At 38.9% G+C, this 26,321-nt stretch overlaps 1 pseudogene; it reads right to left on the bottom strand.

Moving 5' to 3' along the window:
• Window positions 1-722: 722 nt before the first annotated feature.
• LOC149242165 (auxin transporter-like protein 4) lies at window positions 723-19,749 on the bottom strand (annotated as a pseudogene).
• Window positions 19,750-26,321: the final 6,572 nt, after the last annotated feature.

The raw sequence follows: 26,321 nt of genomic DNA, 5'->3' as shown, positions 1-26,321 counted from the left end.
TAATTTTAGTACTTGAACACTATTTTCCATCAATCATTCCTATAACCAGAAAATCATAAGTTGGCAACAACGTACATTATGGTGATACAAAATAATTGGGGAGAACAACAGAGGGTGAATAAGAGAAACCATTGTAAACAATTTTGGTAGTTCAACACTCTTTTCCATCAATCATTCATATAACCAGAAAATCATAGGTTGGCAACAACATACATTATGGTGATACAAAATAATTGGGGAGAACAAGAGAGGGCGAGTAAGAATAACAAGCCCTGCATAGCAGTGGCAATAAGCTTAAGTAGTGTGTCACTCTCCATTAACAAGATAAATGGAGTGCTATTGTTGTTGTCTCCATTCCTTTGAATCCAAAGCCACAACCCAGTATAGTACAGTAGACAAAATTAACCCTAAGGTAGACATGCAGAGGCATAAATTACAATTACAATGTAGTTCCCTTAATAAACTCGTTTGTTGCCTGTAAATAATTGTGGGCATGTAAGCTTTCAAGCAGTTTCGGGTATGGTATATGTGAAAAGTATGAATTTTGTGAGCCTCCCTCAGGCTTGACAACTCCATCCTCCATTGTTACTCATTGCCTTCTATGTTAGAGAATAAACCCCATGCTTAAAACATATTCTATATAATCCCATATTGTTCCCCTCTTAAATATAGAGAATTTATATTGTTCCCCTCTTAAATTCAAAGATTTTCCATTCAAATTTTCAGGTTTTGTGAGGAGGAGGAAGATGTGATTTTGAAGCAGATGGTGCATGGGGAGGACATTGATAACACTTTTCAAAGAGACCAAATGAGTCAACCCGACGCACGAAATTCGTCTCGCTACCCTACTATCAACACCCAAATCACCACAAATATGTTCACTAGATAAACCACTGTCTAGAAAGGTGGTTAGGGTGGTTTTTCCACAGCATTATGAAAATCAACCATCAAGATCCAAAAAAAATTACTAGTATAAAACCTTCCCAAGGTACAATCAATAATTTATTGAGTTATGTTAATGTGAAAATAAAGGAAGGATAGTGACTGAGTAAGATGTCTACTTTAAAACATTTTTAATATAGATTTTGAGAATATTCTAAAATTTGATAGATTATTGATCTAATTAAGCAAAGTCTTTTAGTAGATAGTGAGTGAGTAAGATGTCTACTTTAAAACATTTTTATTATAGATTTTAAGAATATTCTAAAATTTGATAGATAATTGATCTAATTAAGAAAAGTCGAAATCACATAAGGGATGACAGGTTTTGAACCAACAAGTGTGGTCAAGTGCCAACAAGTGTGGCCAAGTGTGGTGTGTGGTCAAGTGCCAACAACTGTGGCCAAGTGTGGTTTGTGGTCAAGTGCCAACAAGTGTGGTCAGGTGTGGTTCATCATTAGTACTAGATGATGATGAACCACACTTGTTGGTTCAAAGAGCATTAGCCAAAAATTTCTTTTATGTGATTATTACCGAAATACTTTGTAAGATGTCTACTTTAAAACATTTTTATTATAGATTTTGAGAATATTCTAAAATTTGATAGATAATTGATCTCATTAAGTAAAGTCCTTCTAGAAATCACATAAGAGAAATTTTTTGGATGACACGTTTTGAACCAACAACTGTGGTGAAGTGCAAACAAGCTTGGTAAGTGTGGTTCATCAATTTAGGATGGGTGAAATTTTATATAAGCACTATTATAAATCCATGTTAATCTTAAATTTCTAATCGGTTGATCTTAAATTTCAAATTGAACCAACAAGTGTGGTCAAGTGCTAACAATTGTGGTCAAGTGTGGTTCATCAATTTAGGATGAGTGAGATTTTATATAAACACTATTCTAAATCAACGTTAATCTTAAATTTCAGATTGGTTAACCTTAAATTTTAGATTTACTTCACAAGTGTGGTCAATTCCCAAGTGTGTTCAAGTGTGGTTCATCAATTTAGGATGGGTGAGATTTTATATAAACACTATTCTAAATCCATATTAATCTTAAATTTCAAATTGGTTAATCTTAAACTTCATATTTATTTCAAATTGAACCAACAAGTGTGAGATTTTATATAAACACTATTATAAATCCATGTTAATCTTAAATTTTCGATTAGTTAATCTTGAACCAACAAGTGTGGTCAATGCCAACAAGTGTGTTCAAGTGTGGTTTATCAATTTAGGATCGGTGAAATTTTATATAAACAATATTATAAATCCATGTTAATCTTAAATTTCCTATTGGTTAATCTTAAATTTCAGATTGAACCAACAAGTGTGGTCAAGTGCCGACAACTCTGGTAAGTGTGGTTCATCAATTTAGGATGGGTGAGATTTTATATAAATACTATTATAAATCCATGTTAATCTTAATCTTCCGATTGGTTAATCTTAAATTTCATATTTATTTCATATTGAACAACAAGTGTGGTCAAGTGCCAAAAAGTGTGGCCAAGTGTGGTTCATTAATTTAGGATGGGTGACATTTTATATAAACACTATTATAAATCCATGTTAATCTTAAATTTCCTATTGGTTACTCTTAAATTTCAGATTTATTAAGTTGTACAGCTAGGCTAAATAAAAAAGGATATAACACTTAAATTAGTATAAATGCAAGTTGATTCTAAATTCCAAATTTGTTATTTAAATAAAAATACCTAATTTACAATCCAATTTTATGATGAGTAAAATTTTATATTCACCTCCAATTTAGGATTAGTGAGATTTTATATAAACACTATTATAAATCCATGTTAATCTTAAATTTCCTATTGGTAGGATATAACACTTAAATTAGTATAAATGCAAATTGATTCTAAATTCCAAAATTCCCAATATGTTATTTAAATAAAAATAATGTTTGAATTTTTTATTATTCAGATTGATTTTATGTGATATATTAATTATTTTAATTGAATGGAAAGTCTTTTTCTAATTTGGAAAGCAAACCACTTTCTAATTTAAGTGATATATTAACTAATTATTTAAAAAAAATGTTTGAATCTTTTATTATTCAGATTGATTTTAAGTGATATATTAATGGCTTGTCCTCTCAATTGGGTGGATTTGATCCTCGGACCTGTCGATTCACTTGGTGAGCTAGGATTAGAGTTGAAGACAGGGTTTTGGATTCAGGGTACTATGGCAGGGAGTGCAGGGGGGATTGTTGCTCCTTCGTATAGCCAAGCAGTCACAGGAGGAAGTCAGCACACGAGAAAGAATCATTTCAGAAACCACTGGATAAGATCTCAGAACCGAGAAGTCAAGGGACATCTAGAAGAAGTAGAGATTAGGATCAAGAAGGGAATCAATAGGAAACGAGAAAAGAAAAGGAGAATGGAGGCAGTAGTGAAAAATCGGCTTCCAAAAAGAGTACTTGAGTTTGCAAACCCAAGCTAGGCATTATTCCTAGGGTTGTATTTAGCGACCCAACGATACAAGCTCATAGACAGCATATGACACAGCATGCAATCATATGTAAGTTCATGGGGTTATGCCCAACGGAGAGGGCGTTACATGTCTGGATAAGTGATTAGGTGCTCATGTCCTAAGTGTCGTAAAATGCTCAAAAATGAAAGTGATCAGAACTGGTTCAAAGTTGAATGACTGGAAAGTGCTTGTTTTCCTAATTTCGGCGCTATAAACGGTTCGAAAAACGGTCACCGTATGAGAAAGTTATGCCAAAAACAAAATTGCCCAATAACCCTTCATTTTTGAATTTTTCAAAAAAAAATTAAAAAAGAATATTCCATAGAATATTCCTTGGAATATTCCTTGGAATATTCTAGGGAATATTCCTTTTTGGGCAACCAATCACAGGTTGCCACGTGGCAGGCTTGGAGGCCGCCATATGGCCTGGGTGACGTCAGCAAAGTTATGTGTGGTGCATTTCAAAATTTTTTGGTCGAATTGTGGTTTGAACCCACAACCTCACCACAATGCATACGGCTTACCAATGGACCACACACAAAGTTCTTGTTGTGAGTGCGGAAGAATTTATATTTAAAGGTTGTAATATATTTGGTCATGGCCTGAAGGGGGCCAGCCCCTAAGGGCTAGCACCCATACACGTGACCTCCCGCCCGGAACCATGGGCTCCATTCAAACCGCCGCACATAATCCCATGCAAACAAACCGCCCGAATTTTTTGGTCACATGCACTAACTGCAACCCGTAACAAGTGGTCAGATTGGCGGAGTGCCAAAATTGGCGGGCCCGTCATATTTCGCAGGCCTATCTAGAGTCTAACTAAAGTTAGCTGGAGTTTTTGTAGGGGCAGCTGGCAGTTGGGTGTAAATGGCCATAACTTTGGCTAGGAAAGGCGGTTTTGGACGAATTTTTTTATTTATTTTTGGGTATTTTCGACCTTCTGAAGCCATTGGCACATGTCTTACAGCCATCTGAGGTCATCTGCAGAGGTTTTGGAGCTGTGGAATTTCTAGGAGCCACTAGGGCCCAGTATTGGGAGAACTGTATAGGGTTGCAGGTATCCATTTGAGGTGAACCAATAGTCAATCCTGAAGGATTCAAGTGTTCTAAATCTATTTTTACCATCTATTCCACCTGTAGATGCTTCTGTTCAGCTGTATATTCAATTTGAGCATTTAATTAAAACAAGGACAGGCCCATTTGGGAGCCTTGGACCCAACAGACGTAGCCCAGGAGGGGTGAACTGCTTCATCAACTTCTTTTGCATCTGTGGTTGATTTATTTTGCAGAACAAATTCGTTTTACTGTGTTAAACAGTAAAATGAAATAAATCTGCTATACTTAAATGGGTCATGAACAGCTGAAATTTTCATTTGTTTCTTTTCTGCAAGGCATGGACATCTTTTAAACATGTATATTTCTGAATTGAATACCTTGCAAACCATTTACAAGTAGTTTAAAATTCAGATCAAGTTGGTATCAGAGCTATGTTGTTGTTTCTTTGTATCAAAAGCAGTCAAATAAAGCTATAGACAGAGCTTGAAACGAGCCAGGAAGCCTTCAAAATGCTCTTTTTATACAATTGAAAAGTAGATAAATGCTCTTTCAGTCAATCTCTGGTGTAGTTGTCTTTTGATTGTTTTTGTGCAAAGATATTCTAACTGTCTTGCAAGTATTGATGCTTACCAGGTGGAAACTTAAAAGAGGGGAAGGACAATTGACTAGAGAACGAGAGAATCCTCAGTCAACGAAGGCCAGAGAGCCATCACCTCCACCTTCAATTTCACCCTCAAGAGTCTCAGCAAAAGCTTCAAGAATGTCTGCACATGAAGGAGAAATTCCTGCAGACATGGATCCAAAAGAAGAAGAAAGAGTCTTCAGAAAGGCTTTCTTGGACCTCACTGAAATGGTGAGGATATTGTACCAAGAAAGAAATGAGAAATTGGCTGGAGAAGGGTCCAAACATCCACATGAAGGAGAGGGCTCTTCAGGAGGTAAGAAGGATGATGATCATTCCAAGAAAGGACATGGAGGAAATGGTGATCCACCACCCCCATCATCACCTTCTTCCTCTTCATCCTTGTCTTCTTCTTCTATGCATAAGCATAGATCCTCTGGAAAAAGTCCTTTTTTGAAGCTTGATGTAAAATTCGAATTACCTATGTTTAATGGTGAGGTGAATGCAGAAAAGATTGACAACTGGATTAGGCAGTTGGAAGTTTACTTGAGGATCCAGAATATGCATGATGATGTGACCAAGATTCAGTTGGCTTCTTTGAGAATGGATGGAGCAGCATTGGTCTGGTGGGAGGCCAAGACTAAAGAGGAGATCAAGAAATTTGGTAAGGTTACCTTAACATGGCCTGAATTTATGTTATCCATTAATAAACAGTTTTATCCTCTTGCTCAAATGCAGAAAGCCATTATGAACTGGCAAAATTTCAGACAACTTAAGGGTAAGAGTGTCCAAGACTACACCCAAGAATTCAGGGGAAGAGCTCTCTTGTTAGGGGTATATTTACAGACTCAGGAAACCTTGCTGAAATACATTGGTGGCTTGCATAGCTACCTTAGACACACCATCTTGATGTTTAACCCTACTAGCCTGGACGAGGTTTGTGTCCAAGCTACCCATTTAGAGGCAAGGGGAAAAAACACATTTGAAGAGGGTAGAAACAAGCCCCCCAAGGGGAAAAACAAAGAGAAAACCTCCAAGGGAAAAGGCAAAAAGAATGCAACTATCAAACAGGAGAGTGAGAAAGTGATCTGTAAACATTGTTCTAAACCAAGCCATGAGGAGAAAAACTATTGGAAATTACATCCAGAAAGAAGACCTCAATTTAACAAATCCAAAGGGAAATAGAAAACTGATGCTACTACATCTACACCACAATATTTAGGGGATGATTCAGGTGATGAAACCAAAATTGTAGCCATGGGTTTGAAAAACTTGAAGGGAAAAGAAATTGAAACTCAAGCCAGCACTAGTACCTCAAACTGTCATGTACAAGCTCCTAATGAGGAAGAAAGAATTGAACTGTTTCATGTGAGGGTGATTTCAAAACATACTAAGATTGACACACTTTTTGATAGTGGGTCACAAGAAAACCTTATATCAGAGGACTTGGTCAAGTAGCTTAAACTTGAGACTATTCCACATCCGAAGCCATATCCACTTGGATGGATTTGCAAGGATGCAAATTTACAAGTTTCAAGAAAGTGCACCTTGCGCTTTGCAATTACTGCACATTTTATTGACACGGTTGAACTTGATGTGGTACCTTTTGATATAGCAGGAATTGTTTTGGGAATTCCTTACTTGTTTGACAGCAAAGCTATCTTTCATCGCCATGAAAACAAATATCATCTTTTTAAATATGGCAAGGAGTTCATTGTTAGAGCTCATCGCAAGAAGACAAATATAGCGAGGGTGAATGCAGGACAGGTAAAAAGGCTGGTCAATTCAAGTAAGAATTTTGTTCTTCTTATGATTAAGCCCAAGGTTGATGTGAATCAGGAGTCATTTGAAAATTTTGATCCAAAACTTAAGTCAGAATTGTATGATGTAGTTGATGCATATCATGAGATATTTCAGGAGCCAATAGGTTTGCTCCTAAGAGGGAGATTCAGCATGAAATCCATTTGCATCCAGATTGTCCTCTTCCAAACATAGGCATGTACCGCATGTCTATTATGGAGAATGCTGAAATAAAGAAGCAAAACAATGACTTATTGGACAAGGGTTTCATAAGGCCAAGTACTTTGCCATGTGGGTCACCGATTGTATTGATTCCAAAGAAAGATGGCACTTGGCGTATGTGTGTTGATTTCAGGGCCTTGAACAAGATAACGGTAAAGAATCGTTACCCACTCCCAAGGATAGATGATTTGCTAGACCAGCTGAAAGATGCTCGATATTTCACTAAGTTAGACTTGCGCAGTGGATATCATCAAGTAAGAATTGAAGAAAGTGATATTTGGAAGACATCCTTTAAAACCAAACAAGGACTCTTTGAGTGGCTTGTGATGCTATTTGGTTTGTGTAATGCACCAGCAACTTTCATGCGGGTAATGGATGATGTCTTGGGTCCTTTTCTTGATGATTTCGTTATTGTCTTCTTAGATGACATCTTAATTTTCAGCAAGTCTAGAGAAGATCATGTCATGCATGTTAGGAAAGTACTTGATGTTTTGAAGAAGAACCAGTTATTTCTTAAAATGTCAAAGTGTGAATTTGGAGTGACTTCTTTGGTTTATTTGGGACAAATAGTAGGAGGAGGTGCTTTGAGAATTGATCCTACTAAGATTGAGGCTATTTTGAAGTGGCCTACTCCCAAATCCATAACAGAGGTAAGAAGTTTTTTGGGTGCAGCTCAATATTGGAGGAAGTTCATCTCTATTTTCTCTTCTATAGCAGCTCCTATGCATGCAGTGACAAGTGTGAAGCATGCTTTCCAATGTGTAGGTAAGCAGCAAAAAGCTTTCGAATCTTGGAAAGAGAAGATTAGTTCATCTCCGGTCCTTGCATTACCGGATTTGAGACAACCATTTGAGATACAAATCGATGCTAGTGATTATGCCATGGGTGCAGTTCTTCTACGGCATGGTAAGCCTATTGCTTTTCATTCTGAAACTTTTAATGGTGTTGTTGTAAATTATTCTACATATGATAAGGAGTTGTATGCATTGGTACAAATCATCAAAAAGTGGAAACACTATTTGATGGGCAAAGAAACTGTTATACATACCGACCATCAGCCCTTACAGTACTTGCAATCACAAAGCAAGTTACAACAGTCACAACACTTCAGATGGATGGGCTTCTTGCAACAGTTCCATTTGGTAATAAGGTACAAGAAAGGTACTTTGAATAAGTTTTCTGATATGATTTCAAGGCCTATTAGTGGTGTTGTTACTTTACTTAAGAATGATTCCATTGTACATGATAGTTACATAGAACAATATGCTTCTGATGACGACTTTAAAGATGTGTATTCTAACTTGAGTAAAGGGAATCATGTAGAGGAAAATGACTATCACATGCATAACAATTTGTTCTTTCATTTGGGCAAGTTTTGTATACCACAGGGGAGAGAATAAATGTCATAAGAGAAGCTCATTCTTCTCTTATTGCTAGCCATTTTGGGGTAGGCAAAACAGTTGCACATCTACAGAGGTATTGCTATTGGCCTCACATGGTAGATTCTGTTTCAAGGTTCATAAGAGGTTGTTCATTATGTGCTACAAGCAAGCCTAGTAATAGGAAGCTTGGGTTGTATACTCCTTTGCCGGTACCTTCTAGACCATGGGAGAGCATCTCTATGGATTTTGTAGGAGGTTTGCCAAAATCTAGAAAGCAGCATAATTATTTATATGTATTAGTTGATCGTTTCAGCAAAATGTGTATACTTATGCCTTGTAAGAAAACTATAACTGCTGAAAAAACTACTAAATTATTTTTTCATCATCTATGGATTCACTTTGGTTTCCCTACTTCCATTATTAGTGACGGGGATTCCAGATTTGTGGGGAATTTTTGGTCCAACCTATGGGAGATGATGGACACAAAGTTGAAGAAAAGTACTGCTTTCCATCCGCAAACAGATGGGCAGACAGAAGTTGTGAAGAGAACCATTGTGAACCTCTTGAGAGGTTATTGCAGCAAGCATCCCAAGCTTTGGGATGAACATTTGCACTACGTACAACATGCTTACAATCGTGCCAAGCATTCTTCCACAAACACCTCACCGTTTGAAGCTTGTTTTGGTTACTTGCCAAAATCACCTCTTGATTTCATTCTTGAGAAAGATGTCGCCATTGAGGGACATAGTGATATTGACAAAGCTCGTTCATTCATTGAAAGAATTCAGCAAATACATCAGCAAATTAAAGAACAGCTTGAGAAGAGTCAAGGTAAGTACAAGGAAAGACACGACAAACATAGAGTTGATCCCAAGTTTCAAGAAGGGGATGAGGTATGGTTGTACATTAGTAAGGAAAGGATGCAAGGAGAAGGTAAAAAGTTGAAGCCTATTCGTTATGGTCCATTCAAAATCCTCAAGAAGGTTGGAAATAATGCTTTTCAATTAGATTTGCCTTCCTACATGCAAATGTATTCTGTTGTCAATGTGGAGAACTTACGTTTGTATGAACCTCCTTTGATTGTTGATCATGAAAGTGCTACTCAGCTGCCATCTATAGAAGATTTCTCGCCAGAATTCTTAGATGAGCTGAAAGAAGATACAATCCTTGACAGAAGAACACACACTTCAAGGAGGGGCAATGTAGATTATGTTCGGGTTGGTTTCAAAGGCAACAAACCAAACAAGGCAAAGTGGATGGAGGTGGATAGAGTGAGGGAGCTATACCCTCACCTCTCTAACAGGTAGTTGAAAGCTTTTGGGGTCCAAAAGCTTCCCAATGGGGAGGCGTGATCAGGTGTTCATGTCCCAAGTGTCATAAAATGCTCAAACATTAAAGTGCTCGGAACTAGTTCAAAGTTGAACAACTGGAAAGTGCTCATCTTCTTGATTCTGGCGCTACAAATGGTTCGAAAAATGGTCGTCGTATGAGAAAGTTATGCCAAAAACAAAATCGCCCAATAACCCTTAATTTTTGAATTTTTCAAAAAAAAATTAAAAAGGAATATTCCATAGAATATTCTTTGGAATATTCCAAGGAATATTCCTTTTTGGGCAGCCAATCACAGGTTGCCACGTCGCAGGCGTGGAGGCCTCCACGTGGCCTGGGTGATGTCAGCAAAGTTATGTGTGGTGCATTTCAAAATTTTTTGGTCGAATTGTTGTTTGAACCCACAACCTCCTTACCACAAGGCATACGACTTACCAATGGACCACGCATGTTGTTCTTGTTGTGAGTGCAGAAGAATTTATATTTAAAGGTTGTAATATAATTGGTCGTGGCGTGAAGGGAGCCAGCCCCTAAGGGCCAGCCCCCATACACGTGACCTCCCGCCCGGAACCATGGGCTCCCTTCAAACTACTGGCACGTAATCCCATGCAAGCAAACCACCCGAATGTTTTGGTCACATGCACTAACCGCAACCCGTAACAGGTGGTCAGATTGGCGGAGGAATTGGCAGCATGCCAAAATTGGTGGGACCACCATATTTGGCGGGCCTATCTGGACTCTAACTAAAGTTAGCTGGAGTTTTTGTAGGGGCAGCTGGCAGTTGGGAGTAAATGGCCATAACTTTGGCTAGGAAAGGCGGTTTCGGATGAATTTTTTTATTTATTTTTGGGTATTTTCGACCTTCTGAAGCCATTGGAATAGGTCTTATACCCATCTGAGGTCATTTGCAGAGGTTTTGGAGCTGTGGAAGTTCTAGGAGCCGCAGGGCCTAGTATTGGGAGAACTGTATAGGGTTGCAGGTATCCATTTGAGGTGAACCAGTAGTCAATCCTGAAGGATTCAAGTGTTTTGAATCCATTTTTACCATCTATTCCACCTATAGATGCTTCTATTCAGCTGTATATTCAATTTGAGCATTTAATTAAAACAAGGACAGGCCCATTTGGAAACCTTGGACCCAGCAGATGTAGCCTAGGAGGGGTGAACTATTTCATCAACTTCTTTTGCATCTGTGGTTGATTTATTTTTCAGAACAAATTCATTTTAGTGTGTTAAATAGTAAAAGGAAATAAATCTGCAATACTTAAATGGGTCATGAACAGCTGAAATTTTCATTTGTTTCTCTTCTGCAAGACATGGACATCTTTTAAACATGTATATTTCTGAATTGAATACCTTGCAAACCATTTACAAGTAGTTTCAAATTCAGATCAATAAGGAGCCATTGGAAACCAAAAGGAGAAATAAATTTACATCTGGGTTCTAAGGGCTTTTTCACAGTAGTGTTCGCAAGCCTAGAAGACAAAGACAAAGTGTTTGAAGGGGGCCCTATTTCTATGTTGTGGCAGGACTGTACATGCAACCCTAGATGATGCACTTTGTCCCGGAACGTGAAACATTCACATCAGTACCAGTTTGGATCAGACTATATTCCCTTCCTTTGGATTATTGGCTATCAGAATATTTGAAAACCATAGGCAACAAGCTGGGAAATTTTCTAAAGATCTTAGAGGCAACTCTGAAAGAAAGATATACCTCCTTTTCCCGAATATGTGTGGAAATGGATCTATCTAGAGCCCTGCCAGAAGCGATCATTTTAGAAGTATATGATGAAGAATGGGTGCAGACAATGGACTATGAGCACATACCATTTAGATACCGCAAATTTCATGAACATGGGCATCTATATCAGGACTTCCCCACAATCAATAGGGAAGATAACCAAAAAACCACTGTGGAGAGAGATCACAAGGGTTTCACCAAAGTTGTGAGCAAAGGAAAAGGGGGAAGTGTCCAGAAAAGAAGGCAAATGAGGATAGACACACACGACAAAATAGCTTCAAGATCTTGGAGGAAGAAGAAGGGAAGAAGGAAATAGTCTAGGACATGGAGAATGTAACAAAGGGACAAGATAGGGTAGCTGACATGGAGGATATCACAGTAGACAACCAGCAAAAGGATGCTCTACTAAGCCTAATGGATATCAGTAGGGACTAGGAGATGACTCCAAGTGAAGCAGGAACAGAGGACCATGAGTTACAAGAGATTCTGGATTAGGAAAATCTAGATCTAGGGAAATTTCTAGAATAAAAAAAAAGGTAGGGGTGTACTCCCTACCAAAAGAGGACTATGATAGAGTAGAACAACTCCTTCTCTGGAGGTCGCGAGTGAAGGGAGCTAGAGTCAAAAGAAATCATGATAGCCAGGAGCCAAGTGGGGTCAAGACGATGGAGAATACTTAGGCACATTCTCTAAAGAACTCAAGTAGGGAAAGAGTAAGAAAGAGGTAGAATGAACTACTAAACAAATGTGTTAAACTATTGATCAACTCAGGTAAGATGAAAGATCTTGTTATTCCATTACTAACCTTGCTTAATGAAGTTCACAGCCTGGAATATTAGAGGAATAGGAAATAGGAGGAAATAAAGAAATCTTAGTAACAGAATGAAAGAAGAAAAACCAGACATGGTTTTTATTTAGGAGACAAAATGTTCAATGGAAAAGATGAGAGATATTCATAATAAGTGGTTATTTAAATATGAGTATTTAGAGGTTAAGGCAAATCATTCAGCGGGGGCGATTCTCACTTTGTGGGACCCATAGAAATTGGGAATTCTAGATGCTGAAGCATCCAGGAACTACTCTCCTTGATATGCCAACTTGTATGGGACAAGGAGATATACATGATTACAAATGTTTATGGACCTCAAAAGAAAGTAGACAAGCTCAAGCTTCTCACTTCCCTAGAGGAACTAAGAGAAAGACATCCCATTTTGCCCTGGATCGTTGCAGGAGATCTCAATATGATAAGATCTCTTTCAAAAAAAGGAGGCACTAGACAGCTAGGCAGAGACTCCATGGCCTTCTAGAACTTCATTATGAACATGAGGTTGGTGGACATGGAAATAGTTAATGAAACCTTCACTTGGAACAACAAAAGGGGAGGGGCCCATCAAGTTGCTTCCAAACTTGATAGGTTCATGATTTCATAGCACCTCTTTCTCTTAGGACTTGCCATGACAACCTCCATTTTTCCCTTTGGAGGATTAGATCATTGGCCTCTATAGCCGGAAGCCACCTTTATGGGAACTCTAAGAAACAGAACTTTCAGGTTTGAAAATGCCTAGTTCTCACATCCTAATTTCACTAATAACGTTGAGAAATGGTGGAGAGAGGAGTTGAATATTCAAGGCTCAAAAATGTACATGCTCCAGCAGAAACTTAAACATATCAAACCCCATCTTAAATCTTGAAACAAAAATGAATTTGGAGGTCTCTTCAAAGCCAAAAGAGAAACTGAACTAAAGCTCCAGGATATCAATCAGATCAACATCTCAGATGGCTTCACCGAAGAGTGGAAAAAATTAACTCACTCTCTAAAGGAAGAATGGGAGAATCGATGCTTACAAGAAGAATTTTTCTGGAGGCAGAAATAAAAAATACAATGGATTAAAGAGCGAGAAAGAAACATAAATTCTTCCACAAAACCACTATGGCTCACAGGGTACACAACAGAATCACAAAGATCAAAGATTCTCAAGGCATTGAGCTTGTTTTTCACAGTGATATGGAATCGGTCCTTGTTCAGCACTTATGCAACATTGCAAAGGAGCCTCTGGAGGACAGATTTAGGTTCATTGACCATTTCACTTAGTATATCCCTCAGCTGGTTACTAGAGAGGACAACCACAATCTCAATAGGCTAGTTTTAGAAGAGGAGGTTAGTGAAGTGATTAATGAAATGTAGAGTGGAAAAGCACCCAGCCCGGATAGATTCAATGTAGACTTCTTCAAGGCCTATTGGGAAATTTTCAAACATGACATCCTCGAGGTTGTGGAAGACTCAAGAAGATCCAAAAAGGTTCTAAAGGCTCTGAATGCATCATTCATAACACTGATTCCAAAGCAAGAAAAGGCCATGACTCCCGATGCTTTTCAGCCCATAGCCTTATGTAACGTGGTGTATAAAATTATCTCCAAAGTAATAGCCAATCGACTCAAACCACTTCTACCCTCTCTCAAATCACAGGAGAAAACAAGCTATGTGGAGGGAAGAAAAATTCTCAACAATATCATCCAAGCTCATGAGGTGGTACCCTCTCTCAAAAGCAACAAACAAGTTGGCATGATCATTCAGTTGGACCTCGCAAAATCCTATGACAAATTGAGCTGGGCCTACATAAGAGCAATTCTGAAAGACTATGGTTTTGATAAGATTTGGATAAGATGGGTCATGGCATTAGTTACCTCAACCAGTTTTTCCATACGGATTAATGGAGCTCCATCAAGGGCCTTCACCCCCTCCAGAGGGCTCAGACAAGGAGATAAGATTTCAACATTCCTCTTCGTTCTCATGATGGAAGGGATAGGTAGAGTAATTAAAATGGCAAATGCTGAAGGAATAATTCAGGGTATCAAAATCACTGCAGATGGAGAGGCAAACACTCATCAACAATTTGTAGATGATACTATGTTGCAGGCCATACCTACAGTCAGGGAGGCCAGAGCAATCAAAAACATCTTAAATGAATTTTCTCTGGTAGCAGGCATTGAGGTAAGCCTTAACAAGTCCAAAGTTTTTTTTCTTTAACACTAATATTGCTATTCAGAAAAATATTACCATAATTCTTGGATTTCAAAGAGAACAACTACCTTCCAAATATCTTGGCATTCCTCTTACTGACAAACCGCTAAGCAAGAAAGTGTGGGAATAGATTTTAAATAAACTTTAGGACAAGATCAGAAAATGAACATGCAGATCACTAAACTTGGTAGGATGCCTTGTACTCACATAGGCAGTCTTGCAGACCATTCCCATTTTTATGTTTTCAGCTCTTCCTGCTCCTCAAGGTATTATGTAACAAATAAGAAGCATACAAAGGGACTTGCTGTGGGGTAGAGGGGAAGAGAAAAATAAGTGGGCTTTAGTAGCCTAGGACAAGGTTTGCAAGCCGAAGAACCATGGTGGATTGGGGCTTCATGATCTTGAGACCCTCAACAGAGTCTCAGGAGCCAAGCTTTGGTGGAGATGGATTAAGGAACCGAATGCCCCCTGGGATAAGATTTGGAAACAAAAATATGCCAAGCACTGGCAGGAGAAGGATCACATTATAATTTCAAGGAAAATCAGGGGCTCCCATATTTGTAACATTGTCTGGGATAATAAAAACATTGTTTAGCACCACTATTTTTGGGAAATTAGAGCAGGGGATCTTGCTCGATTTTGGGAGGATAACTGGCAACAGGAACCCAACCTTTATAGGGATGAATTTGTAGATCTCAAAAATAGCATAGACAATAAAGGTATGGTACTGGTAAAAGACTTCTAGGATCAGGGAAGGAGTAATGGAAAATGGAGGGAGTGGAAGGATCTAGGATACATTGATGAAAAGTAGTTGAAAACCAAGGCGGAATCCCTCACCCAGGAGCTCGAGCATAGAAGGATTCTTGTCTCTTCCTCCATAGATCATCTAAGATGGGGAAAGAACTCTGAAGGAAACTTTAACCTCAAGGAGGCCAAACAGGAAGTCACGTGATTTAACTTTGTGAATCCTGATCAGACTTGGATGAAAATTTCGCAAAGTCCACATTGGATGAAAATTTGGCAAAGTCTGAATTGGATGAAAATAAATATATTCATCTGGCTAGTGCATCAAAGGAAGATCTTAACTTGGGAGAATCTCCTCAAGAAAGGCTTCATTGGTCCTTCGAGGTTTTACCTTTGTGGCACTTAACCTTCTCAACCTTTGTCCTTTCACTCCAAAGGTGTGGGACTGGGTGGCTGTTATTTTTAGACAAACTGATAGGGACAGTCTCAGCATATCCAACACTCTAAAGAACTGGAGGAAGAACTTCTTAGGGAATGAGATAGTTAATAAAGCCTGGATTCTGGTTCTAGGTTTTATCATCTGGCATGTGTGGAAAGAACGCAACAGTTGAATCTTAAAAAACAAAACACACAGGCCCCAACACATAATTGAGAAAATTCTATGGCAGCTCAAAGACACAGTAAGAAGCCTATTGAGGACCCTTCCTAAATATCCTCCCCTGCCCCATGAGGAGAGAATTTTACTTCACTTTGGTCTCGAGTCTACCAATCCGCTGAGAATAATGAAGGCAGTGAGCCTTATAAACAAGTGTGCTACCATCTGGAAGCCTCCTCCTTTTGGTTTCTTAAAGGCTAATATTGATGGAGCAGCTTGGGGCAAACCAGGATTAACAGGCTTTAGGGGTTCCATAAGAGACAATCAGGGACAAATACAGATAATCTTCTATGGCCACTTGGGGAAGGCCACAAACAACATGGCTGAGCTCATGGAATTAGAACAATGCTTGGAAATCATAATGAATTCAAGTTCACACAATGTTATAATTGAAACAGATTCAGAATTAATTATTAGAGCAGCTAAGAGGATTAGCAATGCAACCTCTCGAGATAAAGTGTTGAATCACTGGAAGCTCTTGCAGGCTTTTTACCGCATTTATTCTCACCACTGAACCATTAAAACTGTTGGATTTGCTCATGTGAAAAGGAAGGCTAATATGTTAGCAGATCATTTCGCGAATGAAGGAGTCACAAACAGGGACAGGGTTTCTTGGTATGCTTGGGATTCGCTTCCCCCAGGTAAATTGTGGGAGGACTGTCTATGTCACCCTACCCAGGATATGGAACTATGGACTAACAAGTTGGATCATAGGAACCCTGAAGACCAGCAGGAGGTTGGAGGACTCCACACAGTCTAACCCACCATGGTTCGGCTATTTTCAAAGGTTCAAATTCCCTCTTATTGAATGATGAAAGGTTTGCCTTAGATAGCTCCACAAGGTGGGGTATCCCACATCATTTGGCTTAGGTGGTGGTTGACAAAGAATCCAGGTGAACGGGATTGTCTCAATTACTTCCTGATGGAAGGAACTAAGGTTCAAAATGTGGTGAATGGACGTGTTTGTTTTCCATGAGTCAACCAGTCCAATACCATAAGCGGTATATCGGGCGAGGTCTATACAGCTTCCAATTTTTTTGTGTTTGGCTCTGATTCCACTCTTTGAGTGATATATTGTGGAACAAGGAGAGAGAAAAATACCCTCATTGGCTAGTTAAATGTCGCATTTCTCGTCCTTCCGATATCCACGATGACCATTGGATCTTAATCAGTGGATAATTGGTGGCGATTGTTTGTGTGTTTTGGTTGGACTTGAAAAATGTTTAGAGTGTTTTGCTTTAACTTCCTTGGGTCCGTTTGTCTATTTGTCAGTTTTCAATTTGACTTGTGGTGGGACCTTTTTCTATTTGTCAGTTTTCAATTTCACTTGTGGTGGGACATCTTGTGGATCCATGGCGAATTATGGACTTTCTAGGCTCCTTGTGCTTTGTTTAGCAGTTCTCCCTAGTTTTCTGGTTCAGGTTCTCTTAGTTTTGGGTGATTGGTTTGGTTTGGCCTGCCAGGCTGACTATTAACCTCTTGCGAAGTGGGTGTGGCTCCTAATAAATTATGTATATTTGACTAAATTTAATAGAAGGTCCTACTCTTACTTGATAAAAAAAATGTGATATATTAATTATTTTAATTGAATGGAAAATCTTTTTCTAATTTGGAAGGCAAACCACTTTCTATATTAATTATTTGGAAGGGAGACCATTTTGATATATTAATTATTTTAATTGAATGGAAAGTCTTTTTCTAAATGGGAAGACAAACCACTTTCTACTTTAAGTGATATATTAATTAATTATTTTAAAAAATAGTGATATATTAATTATTTTAATTGAATGGAGAGTCTTTTTCCAATTTGGGAGGCAAACCACTTTATATATTAATTATTTTAATTGAATGGAAAGTCTTTTTCTAATTTGCAAGGCAAACCACTTTCTATATTAATTATTTGGAAGGCAAACCACTTTTTAAAGTGATATATTAATTAATTATTTAAAAAACAATGTTTGGATTTTTATTATTCAGATTGATTTTAAGTGATATATTAATTATTTTACTTGAATGGAACATATGTTTCTAATTTGGAAGGCAAACCACTTTCTATATTAATTATTTTAATTGAATGGAAAGTCTTTTTCTAATTTGAAAGGAAAACCACTTTCTAATTTAAAAAAATATGTTTGAATTTTTTATTATTGAGATTGACTTTAAGTGATATATTAATTATTTTAATTGAATGGAAAGTCTTTTTCTAATTTAGAAGGCAAACGACTTTCTATATTAATTATTTTAAATGAATGGAAAGTCTTTTTCTAATTTGAAAGGTAAACCACTTTCTAAATTATTTTAATTGAATGGAAAATATTTTTTCTAGTTTGAAAGGCAAACCGCTTTCTAATTTAATACTGAGAAAATGTTACAAAATTATATTATATTATATAAACATTTCGAATCAATAAAATTACATTAAAGTTAAAAATTAAAATGATATTTAAAAATAATAATAATAATAATAATAATTAATAATTAAATCAACCTAATTTTGTTTTATATCAATGTTACAAAATTATATTATGGAAGAGATACTATAAACTTATATTATATAAACATTTTGAATCAATAAAATTACATTAAAGTTAAAATTAAAATAATATTTAAAAATAATAATAATAATAATAATTAATTAAATCAACTTAATTTTATTTTTATCAAGCACCCACAAAAATTAAATTAAGAAAATTTCTAAGTTGTTAACATTTCTTCGAAATTTCTTATCAAAAAATAAGTTCATATAAAAGATTCCATGCTCTCTCAAGGCTAAATAAGTCAAAAAATTAAGTTTTAAAAAAAGAATCCCTCTCATGACTACATAAATTCAGAGTCAAACGTCATCTACGATGGTCATATATAAACTCAAAACTTATAAAAAAAATAAATTATCAATATATAGATATCATTAAATATTTCACTTTAAAGAAATTATTACTAAGTATATAAAATGTCTAAATATGCGTGCCTTTCTAGTGAAAGTTGTCATGTAAGTTAAAATGTGAGCCATGGAAGGTATAATGCAGACTGTAAAGCTAAGTAGGAGAACGCCTCCTGCAGAATTGATAGTCGTGAAGAAGGGGAAAATGATTGCAAGAAGCCATATGGGAATCACCATAGGCAGCCTCGCCAGTGCACGCTTCACAATACTCTTTGTATCGTGCATTCCAATAACCTTTTCCCACACATAGTATAAGGGGGTGCATGTGAACCCAAAGGTAATGAACTACAACCATTTCAAATTTCGAAACTCTCATTTATGCTTCGGACACTGCAACAACAAAAAAATTATAATGGAAATTGTTGTTTCTTACCTTGTGAATGAGCATTAGAACAACTGCCAGGTCACTAAAGCCTCACTTGGGAGGCAAGGAAAGGGCATTTGCGTGATCCAATAGTGTGTCTTCGGAAGTCCAGTAAACTGATATTGCAAAGGAGTAGAGTCAGAGTAAAGACATACAAAGTTGCCAGCATGTAAATTGCCTTAAATTTTTTAGGTTTCCACATGGCATGCATTATTTCCCTGTTACCAAAATTAAAGGTCTATTAAAAGTGGCAGACTTTTAATTTTCAGTAGAAACCCATGAAAGTGAAGAAAACAATTATTGGGAATGTACACTGTCACGATGTGACCACCAAAAATGTAGAGTATATTGGTGGCCCCAGTGAAGTAGAGGACCAACTGTGTCGGTGCGGAATGCTTTACATCGTCTATCTGCACAGTGTGTATCAGGAAAAAAACCATTGTTCAATCACAACATTGATCTTCATAAAGAGGTTATGTGCTGAGAGCTGGAGTTGGATCTCTGTTGATAATCTGGCGAGCAATAACAAACATTCAAAATTCGTTTTCATGGCCTGAAATATGTAATAAAATTCTACCTTACATTCTTTGACTCACTTAAAGAGTCTCCCAGGTCGTAAATTGACACAATTGAGACGTCATTCGAGTCTCCCAGGCTATAAATTGACAGAATTGAGACACCGTTGTCGTTGTGATGGGACGTAGCTATGGGGTATGTGATTGGCGTGTGCAAGGCAATAATGCAGCAGCTGCAACCAATTTAGATTTGATTCGAACACACAGAAATGAACGGGGAGAATGAGCAATAATAATGAAGTGAGGGTAGTTAGGACGCAACTGAAAAGGAGTCAGTTAAGAGATCAACGAAGAGTAAGGAGTTCATTATGAGATCAACAGAGGGTAAGGAGTAGGGTAAGGAGGAGTCAGTTATGAAATCAACGGAGGGCAACATTTTAATCATCTAACACTTAATCTGATGGTCTATAACAATGATAGTGAAGCTCAGAAAAAAGTTCATTTCAAATGGAAATGCCTTACGGCGTAAATATATTAAAATAATTATATAATAAATATTTAAAATACATAATAATAAATATATAAATTTATGGGTTTTTTTTTAATATAGTTCTTATATGAATTGACCCTAGAATAATAATATAATAAAATGTTGTTTTTTTAGGTTGTGAGTTCCACATCACTTTATAGAGGACTTTTTTTTTCCTTGATAAAGACTATTCTATTAAAAAAGATAAAAATATTAGATTTGGCTTTATTTTTTTGCGCTGCGACCCTGACCTAGCCGACGCTGCGCAAGAGGCTGCCGGACGCCTTGGCCCCTGTTTGCCGCAGAGGGCCTGTCCTTCTTCCTACTGATCACAGAGAACTCTTCTCGTGCCCTTGAGGCTGCTGCGCCACTGCGCTCAGTCCTGAGGCGCTCTTCTGAGGTCATGGACTCCAACGGGGGCTCGGCTCCCCCTCCTACGGATGTCTTGGCATTCAAAGCACTGATCGAAGCTTGCCCGAAGAGAGCCCCATCGGTGGCTCAGCAAAATTTTATCAAGAGGATGGAAAAGATCCCCTCAGTTGCCCTTTCAGAAGAAGAGACGTGTAAAGCAGCTCTGAACTTGGCAGAGAGAGGCCTCATCGGCCAGTTCACAGGCCTCTGGCCTTCTCCAATGTCAGTAGAAGATTGGACACAGAGAAAATGGAGCCCCCTGATCAAGGAGGGTGTGAAAAGCTACTTTGTTGGGAAAGGATAGTTTGTCTTTGTGTTTGAAAACCCGAAATACAGAAGCTTAATCTTCAGAAATGGCCCATATATTATGGGACCGCAGGGCTTGTATCTGAATAAATGGTCCCCAGACTTCGATCCCTCTGAGGATATCCCCTCAGCAGTCCCAGTATCGGTGAGACTCCCCCATTTGCTTCTCCACTGCTGGAACCAAAAATCCCTTGAAAACATCGGCAATGCCCTGGGTAAATACATTGACAAAGCTGCAAGAAAAGATCAGTATTCATGCGCTCGAATATGTGTTGAAGTCGATCTGGAGGAGGGGTTACCGAAAGCAATCAAACTTACAGTTGCAGGTTCGGTGCATATCCAATAACTGGACTATGAACAACTTCCGTTCAAATGCAGACACTGTCACGAGCATGAACACTTCGCGAAGTACTGCAAGAAGAAGACAAAAGAGCAAACAGACAAACAGAAAGAGGAACAATGGACTCTAGTCCAGAAAACAACACACCCAAAAAAAGGCCCTAGCAAAGGAAAGAAAACAGGGATGCCAAGCAGCTCCAAACCCATCCAAGAAGAGGAAGCAAATGTACAAGGGACAACAAGCACATAGATCAACCCAATAGATCCGGAGCATGAAAACCTGGTGCATGTAGAAAGCACCCCTCCATGCAAAGAAAGTGAGAAAGAAAAGCATGTCGAAGCCACACAGGGCATCCCGCCCAACCCTTCATATGAAGAAGTAACAAGGAAAAAAACAATAGAAAGTTCGGGATCATCGGAAGATGAAGCCTATGAGCGACCTACTAAAAGAGCTGGTAGAAAATCCCGTAAAGAAATGAGAGAAGAAGAGGCCGAGAGAATTAAAACCCAAGGGAGCCAAGCCACAATAGAAATGTCCATTGGGCGGAATACCAGGCCGAGACCTTCCAAGGGAGGTCCCACCCCTCCATTAGGTAAATAATGAAGTTTGTCTCTTAGAATTTCAGAGGACTGGGGAGCCCTGCAAAACTAGAAGCAGTCAAGGATCTTCTTAAAGCTGGACCCTCAGACATCCTCATGCTCCAAGAGTCCAAAATTGAAGGGCATTCTCTTCTTGATATCAGCACGCTAAAATGGAATATAAATATAGGCAAGGCAGTTAGAGCAAGGGGAACCTCCGGAGGATAGGCTACTCTTTGGTCAAATAGCACATTCCAGCTCAATAATTATCATGAAACCCAGCACTGGATATACACCGAATTGACGCACAAAGTTAGTAAGTTGACTGTCTCTCTTTTCAATTTGTATGTTCAGGTAAATTATGCAGAAAAAAGATAATGCTGGTACTCTCTATCAACTTACCTATAACAACATTCCCCAAACAATATTATCATAGCAAGAGACTTAAACATAGTTCTAAAGCCAAAGGAGAAGCGGGGAGGCTCTAGTATTAGAGACTCCATGCTGGCCACGGTGGAGGAGCTCGTACAGAGCTGGGATCTCTTAGACTTCCTTCCACTCCATGGGCTTTATACATGGTCGAATAACTGAGTTGGGTCGGAACAAATCTCCGCTCGGCTAGACAGATTTCTGGTCCAAAGCGGCCTTTTGTTGAATAAAAAGATCGCCAACACAAAAATCTTGCCCAAATTGACTTCAGACCATAAGCCAATATAGGTTCTATTGGAAGATGAAGAATATTTGGGCCCTATTCCCTTCCGTTTCAACCCACTGTGGATCGAGAAACTAGGTTTCATCGAGACAGTGAAAGCTGCATGGGTCAAACCCATCATAGGTTCCCCCAGCTACATTTGGGAACAGAAGCTGAAGGAAACTAAATACGTGTTGAAGGAGTGGATAAAAAAGCCAGACCCCAATCCAACCAACCAAAGAAAAGAGGCAGTTCAGAGGCTGCACCCAATGCAAACGGAAATGGAGAATAAAGATATTACAACAGAGCTTCTGGATGAGGAAGTCAAAACGCAATGCTCCACCTACCAAGCCTTCCGAACGGAAGAAGAATACTGGAGATTAAAGTCCAGAAGTTTATGGTTAAAGGCAGGGGACCAGAACACTTTTTACTTCCACAGACAATACAGAGCTAGACTGTCTCAGAACCATATAGCGGAAATTAAAACCCTGGAGGGACATGTCTGCAAAGGGTTTGATCAGGTGAAAGGCGCTACTGAAGCACACTTTAGGATTTTATACAACATAGGAATTCAAGGTGATGAAGAGGAAATCTACGACTTTCTTTCTACCATTCCCCAACTTGTTAATGCTGAAGAAAACACAGACCTATGCAGACCAATCACAATTGAGGAGGTTATTCAAGTTATCTGGTCAATGGAAGCCGATAAGACCCCTGGGCCAGATGGATTCACAATCCATTTTTATCAATCATGTTGGGAAGTTATCAAAACTGACCTCATCAAAATGATCAGAGGCTTCATGAGAAAAGCTAAAATAGGAGGTGGTATCAACTCCACCTATCTAGCTTTAATTCCAAAGGAAACCAATCCAGATACCTTTGCAAGATTCAGTCCTATCTCGTTGTTTAATGCTTCTTACAAAATCATAGCCAAGCTCCTAGCAAATCAACTCAAGCCTTTGCTCAAAAAGTTGATCTCCAGCAACCAAGGAGGATTTGTGGAAGGCAGATATATTATGGACAATGTCATTCAGGTTCGGGAGACCATCCATTCAAGCAAACAACGAGGCGAGAAAGGTATGTTGATCAAACTCGATATGGCAAATGCATTCGATAGAGTAAATCATTTGTTCCTATGCAAAGTCCTGCTTTCTTTTGGTTTCTCTCAGCACTTTTTCGAGCTCATTAAAGCATGCACAGAATCCCCATGGATTGCCCCTCTCATCAATGGATGCCCTACCAACTTCTTCCAAGCCCAGAGAGGTATCAGGCAGGGATGCCCTCTCTCTCCCTTCTTGTATATCCTCATGGCTGACTCTCTCAGTAGAAAGCTAGCAATTGAAAAAACTACCGGCTCCCTCCCGGGGATCAAACCTTCTAATGCAGCAACTTCTCTAAATCATGCCCTCTTCGCGGATGATTCAATGCTCCTTGGAGGCACTTCCACCAGAATAGCGAAAGCCTTTGACAATGTTCTGAAAAGTTACTGCGCGGTGACTGGAGCTCTTATCAATGAGAGCAAAAGTAAAATCTATAGTTGGAACACTGAACAACAAGAGATCATCAATATTTCGAGGATCCTCGGGTTCAAAGGTCAGGCCAAATGGGACAGCTTCAGATATCTTGGTCTTCCCATTTCCTCAGGGGTGAACAAGAGTTGTCTTTGGACTCATATAATCAGCAAAATTAAATCCAAAATCGCTGCCTAGGGAGGATATTGGTTAACAAAAGGCGGCAAATCCATTCTAATAAAAATGCAACTCTCAGCTCTACCCATTTATCAGGAAGCATTTCTCCTCACCCCCAAATATGTCACGGACCAGATAGCTACCCTGCTCAGGAATTTCCTATGGCAAGGAGGGAAAGGTAATGATAAAAAGTTGCACCTAGTTAAATGGGACACGGTCAAGAGGCCAATGGACGAGGGCGGACTTCAAATTCGGGACCCCTCCCTTGTCAACAAATCACTGGGCGGTAAACTGTTGTGGAAAATAATCAGCGATCCCTCACATCTAATCAGGATAATTTTACATTCAAATACTCAGACAAAGAAGCGCTAAGGAAAATGAAACTACAGTCTACAGTGACCAGTTCGCAGGTATGGAGGCTCTGTTGTAAGATCAGCGAGTTCTTCAAAAAACACATGTACAGAATTCCCAGAAATGGTAAGTACACACATTTATGGAAAGATCGAATTATGGGAAAAGACCCGTTGGTGGAAAGAGAGGACATCACAGAGCTCAGAAATTGGCTGGAAAGAGCAGGAGTCAACAAAGTTTATGATCTAGCAAGTTGGGACGACTGTGGAGAATGGTTAAGATGGGACTTCCATGGAGTCCCAGAGCGCCTAAGGGACCAACTGATTCAGCTCGAGAACCTGTTAGAAGATGCCACCCCAGTCAGTAGATTCAAAAAGGATAGATGGGGATGGGGAAAGACTGGAGTATATACCTCAGCAGAGGGATATAGGACACTTCAGGGATACAGGAACAACCACCATACTCCAGCCTTCTGGAAGCAGGTTTCGGAGCCATTAGCTCTTCCAAAAATAAATTTTTTCTTTTGGACCTTGGTACACAACAAGTTATTGACAGGGGACAATCTGACAAAAAGAAAGTTTGAAGGGCCTCATAGATGCGCTCTCTGCAGATGTCAATTAGAAACTTCCCAGCACTTGTTTCTAGACTGTGCCTTTGCCAAGGAGGTATGGGGGCTTCTTCTCCATGAATTCCAGATCTCTCTCCCTCAGCAAATCTCTGTCTCGGATCTGTTTGCGACTTGGTGTGCTAGCTACCCCAAAAGCATCCCCCCCAAGTCCTTTTGGTGTAGGATTTGCATAGCGCTGCCCAAATTTGTATGCTAGAAACTGTGGTTAACTAGAAATAAGCAGGCTTTCAAAGACGTGCAGAACTCCCCATCTCAAGTTGCTGCAAAAGCTAAGGCCCTTCTACTGGAAGCGGCTCAGCAACAATATTCCAAAGAAGACCCCCTGCTCAGGCCGGAAGAAAAAAGGTGGCTTGCTCGAGATCCGCATCCCCGAAAGTATAGAACCTCACCGCTGAAAGCAAACCCAGATTGGAGAAAAAGAGAGACTGATGACATCTTTCAAAGCTGGTGGAGGGCTCAAAATGTAACTATTATTTTCTTTGATGGAGCATCCAAAGGGAATCGTGGAGCTGCAGGTGCTGGTGGGATCATCTACTTCACGGAAGGGCTCTCCACTGTTTCTTTTGCATGGGGTCTAGGAGAGAAAACAAACAACCAAGCGGAGATTCTGGGGCTGCTTAAGGCCTGCCACATTGCTAGAGAGAAAAGAGCCAAAGATATTCAAGTTTTCGGGGACTCAGAAATTTTAATAAAAAAACTAATTAGAGAGGAATACTTCAACAATGTTGGGCTCAACAAAATAATGGACAGACTGAAGATGGTTCTCCAGAGTTTTTATTCATACAAATTTTATCATATTCTCAGAAATTACAACAAAGAAGTAGATCGCATGGCGAACTTAGGCAGCACTCTCACCAAAGGAATCTTAAATGTAAATGGGGAAAGTCTTTATCAAAATTTGTGAAACTGCCTCTTTCCAAAGGCAGCAAAAGTAAGATTACAGCCATGTAAGTAGGGCTGCCTCGGCAAAGTCCC

Source organism: Pinus tabuliformis, chromosome 8 (assembly GCF_031772625.1).
Source record: "Pinus tabuliformis cultivar Carrire ecotype Pingquan chromosome 8, CPIR1, whole genome shotgun sequence".
Classification (NCBI taxonomy): domain Eukaryota; kingdom Viridiplantae; phylum Streptophyta; class Pinopsida; order Pinales; family Pinaceae; genus Pinus; species Pinus tabuliformis.
The sequence above is the reverse complement of the archived record's forward strand: the minus strand, read 5'-3'. Positions and strand labels throughout refer to the sequence as shown.